An 18031-nucleotide genomic window follows, 5' to 3' on the forward strand; every position below is an offset into this window, starting at 1 on the left:
CCCTTCATTTCCAAGATGCTTCCAGACAGATGTGCTCCCAGTCTGCTCTCACCATTTCACTTGGCCCAGTACTTCCATCCACAACACAGTCCCAGGAAAGTGCTCCCCCTCACGTTATATTCATGTGAACTACGTTGGCAAGGCCATGTCCTGGACTCCTGTAAAGGAGCCTTCCGCGGGTTGGGTTGTTTCTGCTCTGTATGGCTACTGTTTTTATTCCTTTCATCAATGGTTACCTGTCCGAAGGAGCCCACATGAGCTAGAATGAAGATTCTAGCTATAATATATGTTGAAATGACTACCTGCCCCCTCCCCCCAACCCATGTATATTTAACAAATACAAACCGATGATACCTGAAACTAGAAAAAATATAATTAAAAAAGTCTGCCTGGGAACAATATAACATAGTCTATTTCAAAGTCAAAAGTAATTATTATTGGATTGTCTCCTTTACTGGAATATCTATACAACTTCTCTCTATTCTGGGGAGTAATGGAGAGATGATGGCATTTATATCTTACTTTTTTTAAAGCACTTACATTTGCTAATTCCAAAAGCAAAAGTCCATTAAAAAAAAAAAGACCTAATTAAAATAAAGTAGTTGAAATCCCTGGAGAAAACTAGTTTTTCCCCTAAGAGCTCAGCTGCAATCAAGAAAAGCAGATAAACATTCATGTCATAGAACTTGACAGACCTAAAATTGATTCCTTTAAAAGTTAAAGAATTTTTATAATGGGTAGTATATTTGTAAGTAAACTGAAAAAGTTGAATATATCATTTTCCTTATAATAGGTGTTTTTCGTCTCATCACAATTTTGTTGTTTTCAATTTATGTTTATTTCTAAATTTTGGTCAATGTATATTAAGGAGTAATTCTTTGCATTATAAATGCAATATAAAACTAATTTAATGAGATGCTGACAAGCCCAAAAGAGAGATCCAGGGAAACATTATAAAGGCAAATGAACAAAGACACTCTCTGGTAAATGCTAAGAACCCAACTGCAAGGGAAATGAGCTATTTTCACAATAAAGTGGCAAGCTGTTTGATTTGTGTTTTCTTGCCTCTATTGTCCTGTTACCACTTAAACAAAAACCTATAGAGGCCCCCTGACTACTGACTGGAGCCAACATTTTGTTTCTTGATTTTAAAAGAAAAATAGACGATATTTGTTTTAAAAATGAAGTTAAAACAGAGTATACCTTCCCCTGAAAGTGTATCTGAGTACAAATTCAGTTACTTAAATCATTTTCGAAGTCCACATAAGTTGTGAATGTAGGGAGAGACCATTGATATGTGGATAAACCAAGAGTGGCACAAAGAATCTTTAGGGCACAAAGCAGAGAAATTAATATCAATTTTTAAATATCCAGTTGTTAGATTATGTGAGCAACTAAGTCTTGTTTTCAAAGAGTATCTCACTCTAATACTGAATATTAGCTATAGAAATTACACAGAGTGCATAAAACAACCTATAAATGGGAAACATTTATAACATAACTTTTAAAAAGATTCTAAAGCAAAGTTATTATAATTTTGGAATTGAAAATAGTTAAAACCTGGGATATTAAAACTGAAAAAGAGGATCAAAGAGGTTAATGAACTTGGTCAAGGTAATAGAATCTGTTAATAGCAGCAATGAGATTAGACCTGTGTTACATTCTATGATTTTTGTGTCTTACACCATTGTATAAACAAGGTTTTCTCATACTGTTGCTCAACCAAAACATTTAATGTTTTATATTTATAGCTTAAACATCGTTAATTGAAATGTAATATGTAAACTGTGTGTGTGTGTGTGTGTGTGTGTGTGTGTGTGTGTGTTTGTGTGTAAAATCATCAGGGAGTATATTAACTAGTATATCTACATGTGCCTTACTTCTCCAACCTTAAAGTAAGAATCATCATTGTACAGTGTAAACCTAATTATGTATTATTATAGGTATCCAAAGCTAAGATTTTTTTTTCCTGGGATAATTTTTTAAAGCTGCTATAAGACTCTAGCTAGAGTACAGATTAATTACTGTATTCTTGATGAATATATCATTCCATTTCTTACAATTACCTTGTATTTCCACATATTTTGTTTCTATAGTGGTCTTATTTAGGAAGTTTGATACTCAGAAAAAAACAAAAAGCATTTGGGAAAACACATCCATTCCTATATACAAATCTTTGTTGCCGTGTCTTCACAACTGACCTGAAGAAGTAGTGATCTTCCTCAACGACCCTGTTTCACCAAGAAGCTGTCCCAGCTATTTCAAATAATTTAGATTTGCAGGGAGGATAATTAAATAGAGGGCTCTAGAAGAATGCTGGGGCTTCTATGATATTCCTTCTGGCTGCTAGCAAAAAATACCGTAAATGAGAGAAATGTATTTATTTCAATCCTGGAGACGGGAAGTTTGAGACCAGGGTGCCAGCATGGTCAGGTGAGAGCTGTCAGTTTGGAAACTTCTGGTATTCTCTCAGAGCAGAAAGGACAACTTAGCTCTCTGGGATCTGTTTTATAAGAGCACTAATTCCATTCATGTGGGTGGAAGCTCATGACCTCAGGACCTCCCAAAGTCCCCACCTCTGGATACCATCACATTGGCCATTAGGTTTCAACATTTGAATTTGGGGGCAGGGGTTGGGGGGAACACAAACACTCAGTCCATAGAAGCTAAAGAATGGAGATGTTCAAAAAACAAATATCTTCATGGTCTCTTCATCTCATATATATATATATATATATATATATATATATATATATGGAAAAACGTGGTAGATATTTTGTCTTGTTTTTAGTAGGCTTCATTTTTTAGAGCACTTGTAGATTCACAGCAAAAATTAGAGGAAGGTAGAGATTTCCCATGTACCTTTAGTCCCCACACATACATAGCCTCCCTTATTATCAACACACCCATCCCCCAGGGTGGTACATTTGTTATAATTAATGAACTTACACTGCCACAGCATAATCATCCAAAGTCCATAGTTTACAATAAGGTTTGCTTTCAGTGTTACATGTTTGGTGGATTTGGACAAATATATAACCGCATGCATCAACCATTACATAGTCATACAGAGTAATTTCACTGCCCTAAAAATTCTCTGCTCTGCCTCTTCATCTCCTTCCCCTTTAACTTCTGGCAACCACTAATCTTTTTACTGATGCCATAGTTTTGCCTTTTTCAGACTGTCCTGTAGTTGAAATCATATAGTAAGTAGCCTTTTCATACTGGCTTCTTTCATTTAGTAATAGTCATTTAAGTTTCCACCACGTCCTCTCTCAGCTTGATGCCCCATTTTCAGTGCTGAGTAATATTTCATTGTCTGGAAAAACCAAAATTTGTCCATTTACCTACATCTTGGTTGTTTTCAAGTTTAGGAATTTCTGAATACAAGTGTTATGCCATGGGCAGTTCTGTGTGTGTGTGTGTGAACATAAGTTTTCAGCCCCTTTGAGTAAATACCAGAAAACATGATTGATAGACTGTGTTGTTAGAATATGTTTAATTTTGAAAGAAATTGTCAAACTGGCTTCAAAAGTACTGTACCATTTTGCATTCCAACCAGCAATGAGTGAGTTCCTGTTACTCTACATCCTTGCCAACATTTAGTGTTTTTGGTGTTCTAGATTTTGGTCATTCTAATAAGTCTATATGCCATCTTGTTTTAATTTACATTTCCCCAATCACATATGATGTGTAGCATCTTCTCATATGCTTACTTGCTATCTGTATATTTTCTTTGATGAGGTGTCTGTTAAGATCTTTTTTCCCATTTTTTAAGCTTGTTTCTTATTGTTGAGTTTTAAGAGTTCTTTTTTTATTTTGTATAGTAGGCTTTATCAAAGAGATCTCTTACAAACATTTTTTTCTAAGATTGTGGCATTTTTTTTTTCTTTTCATGGAGCAGAAATTTTTAATTTTAATGAAGTCCAGCTTATCAATTATTTTATGGATCATGACTTTGGTGTTGCATCAAAATTCATTGCTAGACTCAAGGTCATCTAGATTTTTCTCAGATGTTATCTTCTAGGAGTTTTACAGTTTTGTGTTTTATATTTAAATTTGTGACCCATTTTGAGTTAATTTTTTATGAAGAGTCTGTGTCCAGATTTATTTTATAAACATCTAAGTTCTTTTTTTTTGTATGTACAATTGTTCCAGCACCATTTGTTGAAAAAACTGTCTTATCTCTATCATATTGCCTTTACTCCTTTGTCAAACATCAGTTGCCTATACTTAGAAGGGTCTAATACTGGGCTCTCTATTATGACTTACTGTTCTATTTGCTCCTCTTTCACCAATACCACTACTGTGGCTCTATAAAAAGAAGACATCAAGTTGAATAGTATTAGTCCTTCAACTGTGTTCTTCTTCAATACTATGTTAGCTATCCTGGGTCTTTTGCCTCTCTATGTAAAGTTTAGAATCTGTTTTTTGATATGCATAAGATAATTTGCCTCCAGTTTGATGGAAATTGTTTTGAGTCTGTAGCTCAAATTGGGAAGAACTGACATCTTGATACTACTGCGTCTTCCTACCCATGAGCATGAACTTTCCATTTATTTAATTATTCTTTGATTATTTCTTTTATCAGAGTATTATAGTTTCCTTCATGTAGATCTTGTACATATTTTGTTTAATTTATAGCTAAGTATTTCATTTTTGAGGTGGATAATGGAAATGATACCGTTTTTCATTTCAAATGCTACTTGCTCATTCCTAGTACATAGAGATGCAATTCACTTTCATATATTAACCTTGTATCTTGCAACCTTGCTGTAATTGCTGATTTATTTCAGAAGTATTTTTGTTGTTGATTCTTTCAGGTATTCTACATAAGCAATCATGTCATCTGTGAACAGTTTTGTCTTCTTTTCCAATCTGTATACTTTTCATTTCCTTTTTTCTTACTGCATTAGCTAGGATTTCAGGTATATTGAAAAGATGTGGTGAAAGAGGGAAATCCTTACTTTACTCTTGATTTTAGTGGGACATCTCTGAGTTTCTCAACAAGTACAGATGGTTCCCAACCTAAAGTGGTTGGACTTACACACCTTACAATGGTGTGAAAGCCAATGCACATTCAGTAGAAACTACTTCAGATTTTGATTTTTGACCTTTTTCTTGGCTAGCAATATGTGGTAAGATACTCACCTGTAATGCTGAGCAGTGACAACTCCCTGTCAGCTACATGATCGTGAGGGTAAACAGCCAATACACTCATACCCATTCTGTTTTTTTCACTTCCAGTATCCTATAAACTACATGAGATATTTAACATTTTATAATAGGTTTTGTGTTAGATGATTTTGCCCAACTGAAGGCTAATGTAAACAGTCTGAGCTTTAAGGTAGGCTAGGATAAGCTATGATATTTGATAGTTTAGGGGTATTAAATGCATTTTCAACTTGTAATATGTTTAATTTATGATGGGTTTATTAGGATGTAACCCCATTGTAAGTCAGAGAGGGATGTGCATGATCTGAACAATAGGTGTTTTGTAGCTATCGTTATCAAATTAGAGACATTCCTTCCTATTCTGCTAGATTATTGATATTTTACTCATGAATGTGTGTTTATCAAATGCTTTTCCTGTGTTTATGATAATGATCATGGGATTTTTCTTCTTTAGCCTATTGATGAGATAATATTAATTGATTTTTGAATGTTGAATCAGCCTTGCATACATGACAAAAATCCACCTTGGTTATGGTGGTGGTAGGTGTTTTCAAAAGCAGATAGTAAGTTCAGAAACCTATTGTTCCATTTGTGTGACAAGTAGGGAAAAAGCTATTGCTGTCCATCAGTAATTTGCATGTGTGCATGTGTGTTTGCGTGCACATGTGCACACAGGGGAGGAGAAGGAGAGGGAGGAAAGAAAGAAGGGAGAGAAACAGAGAAACAGAATTTGGAAATAGAATTTGAGAATCCTTCTATGAAATAATCCATGTTGACTATGAATGCATTTTTGAAAAAATTGTATGTATAATGGTCAGGAATGTGGTCGCCAAAGCCAAACCATCTAGTTTCAAATCTCATTTCAAGCACTTATTGTCTGACCTTGGTCAAGCTTCTTTGCCACTTTGTCTTTGTTTTTTCATCTATAATGGGAATGATGATGAAAATTATAGTTTCTTATTCCTAAATTCGCTTTAATAAGATGGTTAATATAAGTGAAGGACCTAAGAAAGCACCTGGCATTAGTCATTCATGTTTAGTATCTATGCTTACAGATAAAGCAATCAATAATAGGGCATTCAGTTTTCTCAAGATATTTATGAATTATGAATGGAGTTTGTACGAGAAGTGACAAATTAAAAGGCAACAAACCTCTAGTCAAGGCCTAAATTTTCTCATTCTTTGTGACATTAAAGTTCTATAAGTCAAGAACTTCACAAATATCTTTCAATCTGTTATTTTCACTCATATTTGATTGACTTTTCCAAGGTATATTCCAGTCTTATTTGATTTGGGGTTACTCTGAAAATTCTCACCTTTTGGATAGGTTCTCTCAAAAAGAAGCATGCTTATTGGCAAGTAAATTGATTTCCAAATATGTATAATAACCAAAGCGTACACAAAGTTACACATGGATGTTTTAAAAGAGATTAATTACAAATACTTGGAGTAAATATTAGAAATAAAAGTGTTTCATTAATATATCTAGCCTAGATAAAAAGTTTGTTGCAGTTGCTTTTCTGTAGAACTCTCAGGTTTGTTAGGTCAGTACTGAAGTGATGTGCTGATACAGCAGAATTTTGAGTAACCTGAGTCACACACCTCCTCACAGCAGCCTTCAAATGGTGAATGGGAAAGTTAGCAGTGGCTTTTTTTTTCTTTTAAAGATTTTATTTATTTATTTGAGAGAGAGAGAGAGAGAGAGACAGCATGAGAGGGGAGAGGGTCAGAGGGAGAAGCAGGCTCCCCACTGAGCCGGGACCCCGATGTGGGACTCGATCCCAGGACTCCGGGATCATGACCTGAGCCGAAGGCAGTCGCTTAACCAACTGAGCCACCCAGGCGCCCCAGCAGTGACTTTCTATGGGCCATGAGCCCTTGGGTGAATGACTTGTTCGAAACTTTGTATAGAGCTGTAAGTAATTTGTAATCAGATAGTTAAACCATTACTCTTTTGTTTGAGGGAAGGCCTGTACTCTTTCTTTCTACAGCCTCTAACTTTTTATCTACTTCTTATGGTAGCTGTTCTGTAAACTATGTTTGGTGTCACTTATAAGTGCTTATAAATCAGTCAATGCATATATATCTCACAAAAGAATATTCTTCCTTTACTAACGTCAACAAGTTTTTAGATCATTTTAAAAACACTGTTGATGCAAGAGGCTGTTCTTTTGGTGTTTACTTTTTTCCCCTGATCATAAGATGGAAGAATTACCCAAAACCCACCAATTGGTGTATCAGAACTATTGAGACTATGGTAACACATTTAGCAATAGCTTTTGTTCCTTTATTTAGCACACAAATGAGATGAGATATCTATGAATCGTCAACCCACTTTAAAAAGGACACTTTATACAATGCTATTTCCTTATAACCCATAACTTAATGTGTCAGCAAGTGCTTTGATCTTTATTGTTTCAAATGTTTAATTTTAGCTACACTTTGCCAGGGGGTGGGAGGTAACATTTATTTTTCCAGGAAAAATATTTTCTGAGTCATAATTTACTCTAATCATAAGGAATGAGTAGAGTAGAAATTTGGATGTCTTGCTTTGCTGAAGTTTTTTTTTTCATTCTTGAGACTGGTATAAAGTGGTTCTTTGTTTTTTGAAGGTCAGGTGACAATTACACTAACTATAAACATTCATTCTATTTCACTGCTAAGTGATTTCTACTTGAAATTGCTTCTAAATCTTTTCTTACCCACCTTAAATCCAATATTTATTTTAACCTTGAGCTGCCTAAGACCTTTAATAGGAAGCTTCAAAGCATTTTAAAAATCGTATCCTTTTTAAATCTTTCTCATTTGAATGCAAGTGCCTTGAAAGCTCAAACAGTGTTGGTTGTTCTTATTGAAGTTTATAATGCTTTAGATATTCAAATCAGCTCTGTGTCTTCCATTTGTTATGCAAATCTTTAAACTTTATATACTGCATGGTTTATCTACATTAATACAGCTTTCACTAACAGGTCTTACTAGAGCAGACATATACTCTAAAGGTGCACATTTTTAGTGTCTTGAATTACCATAAAATCATAAAAATAGTGTGTATTGCTTTACTCTAATCAGACTCAGTTTTATGTGGTTGTTGAAAGCCCTTTTACATTCCATTCTGTGTCTGGAGGTCTGTGTATAAAACTGATTCAGAAAAAGCAAAGTGAAGACACCTGCTGGCTTATAGCACAAATACTAAAATATCTTAGAGCCTGCTGAAAGGAGAATTGGAACAATATGTCATTACTGAAGGCTCACTTGCAAGTTCTAATGTATTATAATGAAAACAGTATGACAAACCTAATGAGACAGTGAAGATTTGGGTAATTGTTCCTACAATGTATGGTAACTTTTCCAGCCTTTATTGGCAAACATAAAACCTAATGAGATTTTATTAATTTAAATGCAGTACATCTGCAAAACATTTCCTTCCTTGCATTCTCCTCTGATAGTCTTCCTTTCCTCATGGACTTGATCCTTTTAAGTTAATTGTTCTGTATAGTACACTCTCCAAACAAAACACTTGACATAAATTCACATCAAACTTTTTTCCATTTATTTTTGTATACCTTGTCCTGAAGTGTAATATTACATGAAAGCTTGTGAAGGCAGTAAGTATGACATTGAATATATAGCATAATAATTGGGTTTATAATAAAAAATATTTTGCTGGACTCTTTTGAGTGTCCTTTAAAAGCTCTAGAAATGTCATTATTTTCTTAATTTGTGAAGGGAAGAAATCAATTTCCTGTTACTTTCAGTCATATGTTTTAAATTGTCAAAAGACAAAAAATGAACGGGCAGTACTGTTCGGCCCGTGGACTGCCTCTCACTCAACCAGTCACTCTTTGTTAATTGTTTAACTATGAAATATGATCGCGAGGCTCAGTCTAAATTTAAATCTTCTACATGTCTTTACATATGCGGCACAAATATGTTTCCATTTGAAAATGAAAATGTTTTCATCACAGAGGATTTTAAAAATAGCACTGTTTTAGGCATGAAAAAGCATGAAGAGAATGCTAATTTGCTACTATTAACCTTTAATTCTTGTCTGTTTTGAGCTTAATTCACTTTGCTCTTTTTCAAGCTACAGTGTCATAAACACATGATAGGCGAGATCTTGAAATCTTGACTTTGCAGTGTCAGGTGAAAGAACGTTTCTTGATGAAGGCACGGGTAACACATTGCCAGCTCATGGTAGAGAAAGCAATAGAACTGTCAGGAAGTTCAAAAATTATATTGTCTCTGCCAGAATAACTGGAAAAAGATCATATTCACTTTCCCCTTGAGTTTTGCAGGTCATTTTGGATTTACAGTACAGCATTTTATTACAGTTTGAAAACTTTATAAAAAACTTAGTTGTCTAGTTCGTTGTTATCAAATGCTTTTCCATGCAAACAGATACAGTTGGATAAAAATACATTTAACTATTTCTGTGTGATTTTTCTGAGTTCTCATTATAAAAAAATAATTGAAGCAGAGGGCTATTCTCCTTTATATTTTGGACTTTGAACACATATTTCATATTATAAATGGGATGAGTTTGTAAAATAACCTTGAAGATTGAAGTGGTAAATAATTTTATAATGACCTTTCAAAGGTTTCAGTAAAAAAAGAAAAAAAAATCTCTATTTACCCTAAATGTCAAATATTTGGATAATGAGTTTAGAGCAACATGGTCTTGAATTTACCATATGTTCTATGAATATTGCTTGTTTTCTCTCTCTTCCAAAATGTGGATGTCGCTTGAGGGAAGCATTTTTCTGTAAGGAATTACAAAACAACTTCTACCATAGGAGAAAATGTAAGCATATTGTCCTCTCCCTCGTTGATTTTGTGAGGCTGTTAGGTACTTAATTAGTAAACTATTTAGGTAAGTATAAGATTTTATTAATGAAACTTTTAGAGTATTTTGATATAACATGATCTGATGGTTTCCTTTATCCTGTTATATTATTTCAGAGAGGTATATTTTTACTATAAAAGACGAAGAAAAATATAATTGAATGGCCTAATATCTATGAATTTCTATTGCCAACCATATTTTTATTATTGAAATTTTCTGATGGTATTATGATTAAAGAATGAGATCTCTGGGTCATGACTCTAAACTTTGTTTTATATTGCTATCTGTTGAGCGCTATCTGTTTGATATTTTAAGCATACCCTGTATACGTCACTGTTTCCGACTTAATCTTGGCTAGACTCCTCAAAAATCATAGGTGTAATGAGAACAGGCATATAAAATGTGTAATCCCCAAAGTGTGAAAGCAATAAAATATGCAGATTCCAAAAAAATTTGCAGATTCCTATTGTTTAATTGCTTTATAACAAAAAATAAATGGTCTTAATTCTGACTTTATATTACCAATTTATATAGATTTTTGAATGATTTTACAACCAAATATTCAATGTAAATCTCTCTCTCTTCCCCCCTCCCACCGCCCCCCCCTACACTGAATACACTTTAATTGGATCATTTGGTTCTTTGGTGATAACAGTTAAAATGAGTCTGTGAAATAATCCCTGAATTAATCATTTCCATTAATTTATTTAATCAGAGACAATAATCCTTCCACTACAGACTAAAATATAATGAATATACAGTAAGAACTACCATTTTTTTTAGTATGGCTGTCTTTTTCCCATTTGGATCTTTTCAGGAGCTCAGGCTCAACTTTCATATATATATTTCATAATCTGCATTTTTGGGGCAATGGGAAAATAAGCTTTTAGTCAGACTGATCTTGATACAAATCCTGTATGCCACCTACTAGCTATGGAAATTTTGGTGAGCTATTAAATTTTTTTCATCTCTAGTTTACCTACCTATAAAATGGAGATAGTTACGAATGCTTTGGAGAATAATTGAGAATGTTATGTGAAATAATGTATAGGACATGCTGACCTCAAACCATGGCACATAATAGGGTCTAAATAAATGCTGCCCTTCCTTTATTTTAAACATTTTTTTTGCTTATTTAATCACAACTTTAGGTTAATAGAACTTAATTTTCTTCTCTTTCCATGAACGTAGAAATGATGTGACCATGTGCCACAGTGACCATGAGCCCCTTCCTTACTAGTTTCAACAACCAATCCTCTCTATACACTGAATGAAATGTATTTAATAAAATTTTACTTGGCTTGTTATGAAAAGAACACTCACAAATGCAGGAAAAGCTCTTTTATTTTCATTCCCATCCTCCAACTGTCATGCAGTTCTTGCTTTTGCTTTTCTTCCCAGAGACAAAGCTGCAGTGCTAAAATTTACAACTGTGAAGCATTGTCTTTGGGGTGGAGGACACGGAGTGGCAGTGGAGGAGGTTGCTGATGAGCAAAATAAATTTCCTGCCTAGTTGCATTTTTAATGGGAATGGTATGGTTACCATATTTCTCTAAGGAGAGGATTTTACATTTTGGAAACTGATTAAAAAAATATTCCTAGGGTGAGATTGGGAGAAAGCCGTAAAGGCAGTAAGAGAGCATATTATCAGTAGAAAATTTCAAAATAGTAATAATACTGACCAAATGTCATCTACATTTTATCATAACCATAGTCTTAGTAATTATAAACAATTCCAGTGATAAAATTCCTCAATCTGGCTAGGCCTCACCGCCCCCCATGCCGCTTAATTAAGGATGTTCCCAGTTCCATCATCTCAAACTGGATGTGAAAAGTATTTTTCTGACCTATATTTAAAACAATAAGAGTAGTCAGTGACCTATACTTCCACTGGTGCACAAGTTAGGCGACCTTATCCAAAAATTTACTTAGGTCCATGCAGCATATTTTATAATGAAAAATAGCATGTAAGAGTTTTGTAAAGAATGCTGTGGATCATAACACAAAATTAGTTAGCTTTGTTTTCCCTGGGTACATAGTTTAAGTTCAATTTTTGCTAATATCTGTGTCCTTGAGAGCAGAGTGGGGATTACAGTTTTATGCTTAAAAAATAAAAAAAACCTACCTCCTTTAATAACAACTGATCACATGGTTCAAGGAAGACTTCACAAAAAATGTTGAGAGAGAACTGGATTTTTTGTCCATTTACTATGAGACATCATTTCTAATTCATATGCCATTTTATAGTAGTTGAAAAATGTGTAATAAATTCATAGATTAAATACCACTCCAACTAAGAATAATCAATCAAAAATGACAGCTGATTGATTTCTTTTGTAAATGAGAATATACTTATTGTTTAATTGATTTCAATATGCTCAAAAGGTGATTGGAAAGTCATATATTCAAAAGAATATTCCTGCTGTTTTACTGAAAATTTTAGAAGTTCACAAAAGTGACTCATTGACTGACTTAAGATCTTTTTTCCCTGTCAAGACAAGGAAATTTATGACCTAGTCACTCATTTTGAATTCACTGTGAAAGTAGATAATAGAAAAATAAATTAGACTTATAAAGAAGTCTCAGTTTTTAATTTTATCAACAGTTTCTTCCCAGTTACTTTGGAGTTTGAATCAACTATTTATTTTGAATAAAATGCAGAATGCCTCCTATATCATGAAGAAAAATTAGGATCTCCCTTGAGTGCTATGATTATAGAACTTAGGTACCATAACAGGCAAGAAACAGATGGTTCCACAATACAGGACCATTTTAAAAATAAACATTAATACAAGTTAGAATAAAATTCTTATTAAGAATGCAGTTTTCATCATGTTAACTGTTGTTGACTTCGCTACTTAAAACTATTTCACAGATCCTAGAAAGGGAAAAAACCAATTAGTACAGAATATGATGAATGTATGGCATTAACTATATTATTTATGGTAAAGCTGTCTCCCACAAAAAAAAAAGAGAGTTGTATTTTGGTTTCATAAGACATGGTCTATAAATATTTTTAATTGCTTTCATAATATTTGAGTAGGCTTATTACATATGTCTACTCATTTTCTCATCCTAAAATATGTTTGTTAGTTTATATGGTAGCCTACCACATAAGCATCCTCACTAAGGAATTTTTTTCTTTGGCATGGTAATCTTAAGTGTTTAATTGACCATATAAAAATGTGGGTCATTTCTGTATTGAACTAAGTGAGGGCATAATGGTTAAAGATACTTTTTTTTAATAGCCAGCTTCAGTGTCTTCAAAGGCATATTTCCCTGGTAATAACACACTGCACACATAGACAAAAATTGCATTAAATATAGTTCTTACTCTGATAGAGACTTAAGGTTGGTGATGATGATCTACATGTTTTGTTTTTGCAGGGTTTGATTTTCACAAATGACTGACTTTCGTTAGGTCTTTTTAGGACAGATAGGCATAATCCCTTGTACCTGAACTTCTATAGATCCAGGAGAAACATGGGAGCGTGCCATGTTAGAATATAGTGAAAGGAAAATGGACTGTGACATTAGACATAGTTTGAAAATCTAGCTTCTGCATTTGCCTCTATATGTACTTTGGCACTGTTACTTATCTGCTCTACGCCTATTACTCCGAAAGCAAAAGGGGCTAATTATATATTTTGCACCCATTTTGTGAGGAGTAAATGAGTTATAATACATGATTTGTTTGATGTGTGTTCAGCATTTCAAGTAATCTTAGTTCCTTCTTCCTTCCCTTTTCTATTTCCTAGCATAAAGTTGTAATATGATTTGTTAAAACTCAGCAAAATAAACATTGAATTTATAATCTTGAAGGTCATGATTTCCCTCTTGGTTCTATACCCATCTTTCCCCACATCTTCACTCCTTTAAGTTTTGTCTACTACATGATAATTTTCTGAGCTATTCCTATGAGCTGTGGCTCGGAGCTTTGCCTGAGTCCCATGCTCTGGTGTTTAGTGCAGTTCTTTTCCCACACATTTACCATAGAATTTTAGGATATGAAAAGATTTTAAACATGACAAAATGTGAGCTCTTTGGTTGTGGGACAGAAAATGGTGACTTGCCTAAAAGCATGCAACTAGCAAGGGGCAGATCTTAATTCAAATAAGTGCTGTTCTTGTTATTTTTTCATACCATTGTTTCATATCAATATATTATATAGGTGTCTTTAATATAATTTTTTGAGTAGTATGCCAAAGTAAGAGAGAATCACACTGAGAAAAATTAAAAAGTCATTTAAGCTTTTGGATTCTAAGTCACATAGAATAGTTGTCTACCTGAGAGCAATCCCAACTTTCATTTATTTATTTATTTATTTATTTTTTTAAAGATTTTATTTATTTATTTATTTGAGAGAGAGAATGAGAGACAGCACGAGAGGGAAGAGGGTCAGAGGGAGAAGCAGACTCCCCACTGAGCGGAGAGCCCGATGTGGGACTCGATCCCGGGACTCCAGGATCATGATCTGAGCCGAAGGCAGTCGCTTAACCAACTGAGCCACCCAGGTGCCCCCCAACTATCATTTAAATGATAGTCTAAAGGTGACAGATCTGATATAAACAGATGATTTTGGCCTTGAAAAAAATCTGGAGAAATCATAATATTTCAGGATTTCACTGATGTTTTTTCTAATGTTTCCTACCCTCCTTCAAGGGGAATATTCATTGCTTTATCAATTTAATATAAATGGGAATATTTTTTATTACAAAACATATGATCACTAAATTAAAAAAATAAATGCATAAACACATACAGTTGAATCATTCATACTATATGTATTTCCCAACTGAAAATTATACTTAGAGTATGAAACCTACTTTCTCATACCACCAAATATGAGCAAACAAGATGCTGTTTAGTGTTTATAATAGTTCATTTCATGAATGCATTATTATATATACACAAATTACACATATGTAACAATTATATATATCCTATATAGTTATATATGTAGCAATTTTTATTATACAGTTTGGTTGTTTTTAGAGTTTTTCCATCCTAAATTAAAGACCACATTTCTAAACATATGTGATTATATCCCTATGGTAAATTCTTGAAAGAGAAATGTCCATGTCAAAGTTGTATGACAGTTTTTTTTTTTAAGATTTTATTTATTTATTTGACAGAGAAAGACACAGCAAGAAAGGGAACACAAGCGGGGCGAGAGGGAGAAGCAGACTCCCTGCTGAGCAGGGAGCCCGATGCGGGGCTCAATCCCAGGATCCTGAGATCATGACCTGAGCCAAAGGCAGATATTTAACAACTGAGCCACCCAGGTGCCCTGTATATGACAGTTTTTAATGCATTGGATAAATATAGTCAACTCATATTTCAAATGATTATATCAATTTATATTTTTTGTTCAGTTAATTTATTTCTTTGGTGTTATTTATTTCCCTTTTGCTACCTGGAGTTGGAAGCCAATAGTTATGCCTCAGTTGTGTTTAATAGCTTTTTCCTGTTTACAAAGGAAATATATAGAACATCATGGAAGGAGGTAGTACAGTAGAAATTAGACAACCCGACATTAAGTATTGCTTCTATTTCTTGATAGGTATTTTTCTTTTCTGAGTGTCAAAGTTAGGGTTAAAGTTCTTATTCTTCAATCTCTAACATAGTTGCATTGTCACAATTAGGTACCTGGGTATTTGGGAGAAGATACTGAAATTATGAATTAGGAAGGAAGCCCATCCCTCCACAGAGAGTCAGGAAATCTCTGAAAGGATATATGTGGATGAACATGAAGGATTGTTTTATTATGTGCTTCATTAGCTTGTTATTATTTTAGAGTTGTAATTGATGATGTACCTCACCTATTAAATATTTAGGGCTGTATAATGGAAAATTCTAGCCATTCTAATCTACACTCACAAAAATGAACAGTTAATTTTCTATGCCTTAACAAGTAATAATTAAATATTTGACTTATAGCCATAGCATTAACAAACAAATAAATAAATAAAATCCATTGGTGTATAAAACCATTTTTCCAAATTGATAATGTCTGTCCTTAAGATTAGAGCCAGGATCCCTGTTCACATATGCCAGTTGATGGCTTGCCAATATTTTTCACTCTGACAATTTAACAACATACCAGTAGATTTCCTAACAGTACACACTAAGAAAGGTTAGTGATTGTATCTTTTCAAATCAGAATAGGGGAGCCTAGGTGGCTTAGTCAGTTGAGGGTCCTGACTCTTGGTTTTGGCTCAGTTCATGATCTTAGGGTCATGAGATTGAGGCCTGCATCAGGCTCCACTCTCAGCGGGGAGTCGGCTTGAGATTCTCCTTCTCCCTCTACCCCTCTGCCCACCTTGTGCTTGCACTCTCTCTTTCTCTAAAGTAAATAAATGAATCTTTAAAAATAAATAAAATAGAAAGTAAAATGTTTAATGTCACCTTCATATATACTTTTCACTGAATTATACAGTCTGACTCCAAATCTATATTAAGCTACCCAAGTAAATGTACTTTTGTCATTTGGGCTATTATTTTTTGTCTAAGGTCTTTTTTTAGGCTTACCTTTCCAAGCATGTTATTATTTGTGTAATGAGAAGTACATAGAATCTGAGTCATAGAAAAATTGATAGATGAACAGCCTTAATGTTTGGTCCACAGTCAGCTCTCTGAGACGTGCCATCTGTGTGAAAATTAGCTACAGTTAGTTGATGCCTGAAAAGAATCCATTTTGTTTTGAGTCAACTAAAATGATTGTAAAATTCTTTTATATATTGAATAAACTAAGTCTGCTTTTAAACTCTTTCCTATTTGTCCAATTTTCTTGCTTTTAGTTAATATACATGTAATTGGCCTCCATTATTCATTGTCCACCTTTTCAAATCTAAGAAGGCAGCTTATTTTATGAACCAAGAGTTGAGTCCACGCCAAACCTTAGCTTTTGATTTAAATATCTCTAATTCTTTCAGTAGTTTTGAAATGATAAGGTTTTCAGGACTTATTTTATCCTATTTTTTTTTCTGTACTCAGTAAACCTTTATCATATGGTTTGTTTTGTGAGAGTTGTTTCACTGAAATAGAGTTAACTAGAGCTCTCTTTTAGAAGTATTTTAGAAATCATTTACCACTCTCTGAAGTGTATTGTGATAGTGGTATAGCCAAGACCTAAGATAGATGTATTTTAAAAAATTAGAAACCTCTTTCACTTTTAAGGTATTATACTATGATTCAGACTCTGTTTAAAATCATAACTCTTCCTTAAAAATGACAGCAAATATTAACTAACGTTCTCTAAATCAGATATGAATAGTGTATAATAACAACAATTATGTAAAAAAACCAAATACACAAAAAATAAAATAAAAAAATCTGTTCTCTCTTATCAATTGTTGTTAATTCCAAATAGATTAATCTTAGATTTTCTTGTCTTACCTCAAAGAGCTTGGACCTCTAAAACTATAACTCCTCCAATATTGCACTTTGGGTGAAAACCATCTTTTCATCTGCTGCTACATTAACAGCAATTTAATTCACTCACAAAACTTACCAGGGAAGGGTTTCAGTGTTGCCTTTGGACTTGGCTGGTTCTTTGGCAAATTTTCTTTTACCCATGCTCTGCCTGTTGGGACATCTGTCCTTTCGGTGAAATACGAAAGGAAAATGAATAACATACCATGTAACTCTTATCTATGAATGGAATTTTAGCCAGTCAGAAAGAAAGAAAAATCTTTTTAACAATACCCCCACCTCTGTAACAATGACAAATGAAAGCATTTGTGGAAACTGAGTCACAGATCTATAATTTTCCAACTTCAGAACTAAAGCTAATAAACCAGTAGAACTGAAATCCGATCCAGATTCCATTAGTCCCAAAGTCTATATTCTTTCACTGATACTTTCTTACAAACATTTGGAGTCTTAAAACTAGGATTTTTGTAAAAAAAAAAAAATCAAATCTGAATGTGATCACACAGAAGTCATATATCTCACTAGCTCACTATCAATACAGAAGAAATAAAAGGGATAGAGGGAAAATTGAAAATGACC

Source organism: Zalophus californianus, chromosome 3, assembly GCF_009762305.2.
Source record: "Zalophus californianus isolate mZalCal1 chromosome 3, mZalCal1.pri.v2, whole genome shotgun sequence".
In the NCBI taxonomy this organism is placed as follows: Eukaryota; Metazoa; Chordata; class Mammalia; order Carnivora; family Otariidae; genus Zalophus; species Zalophus californianus.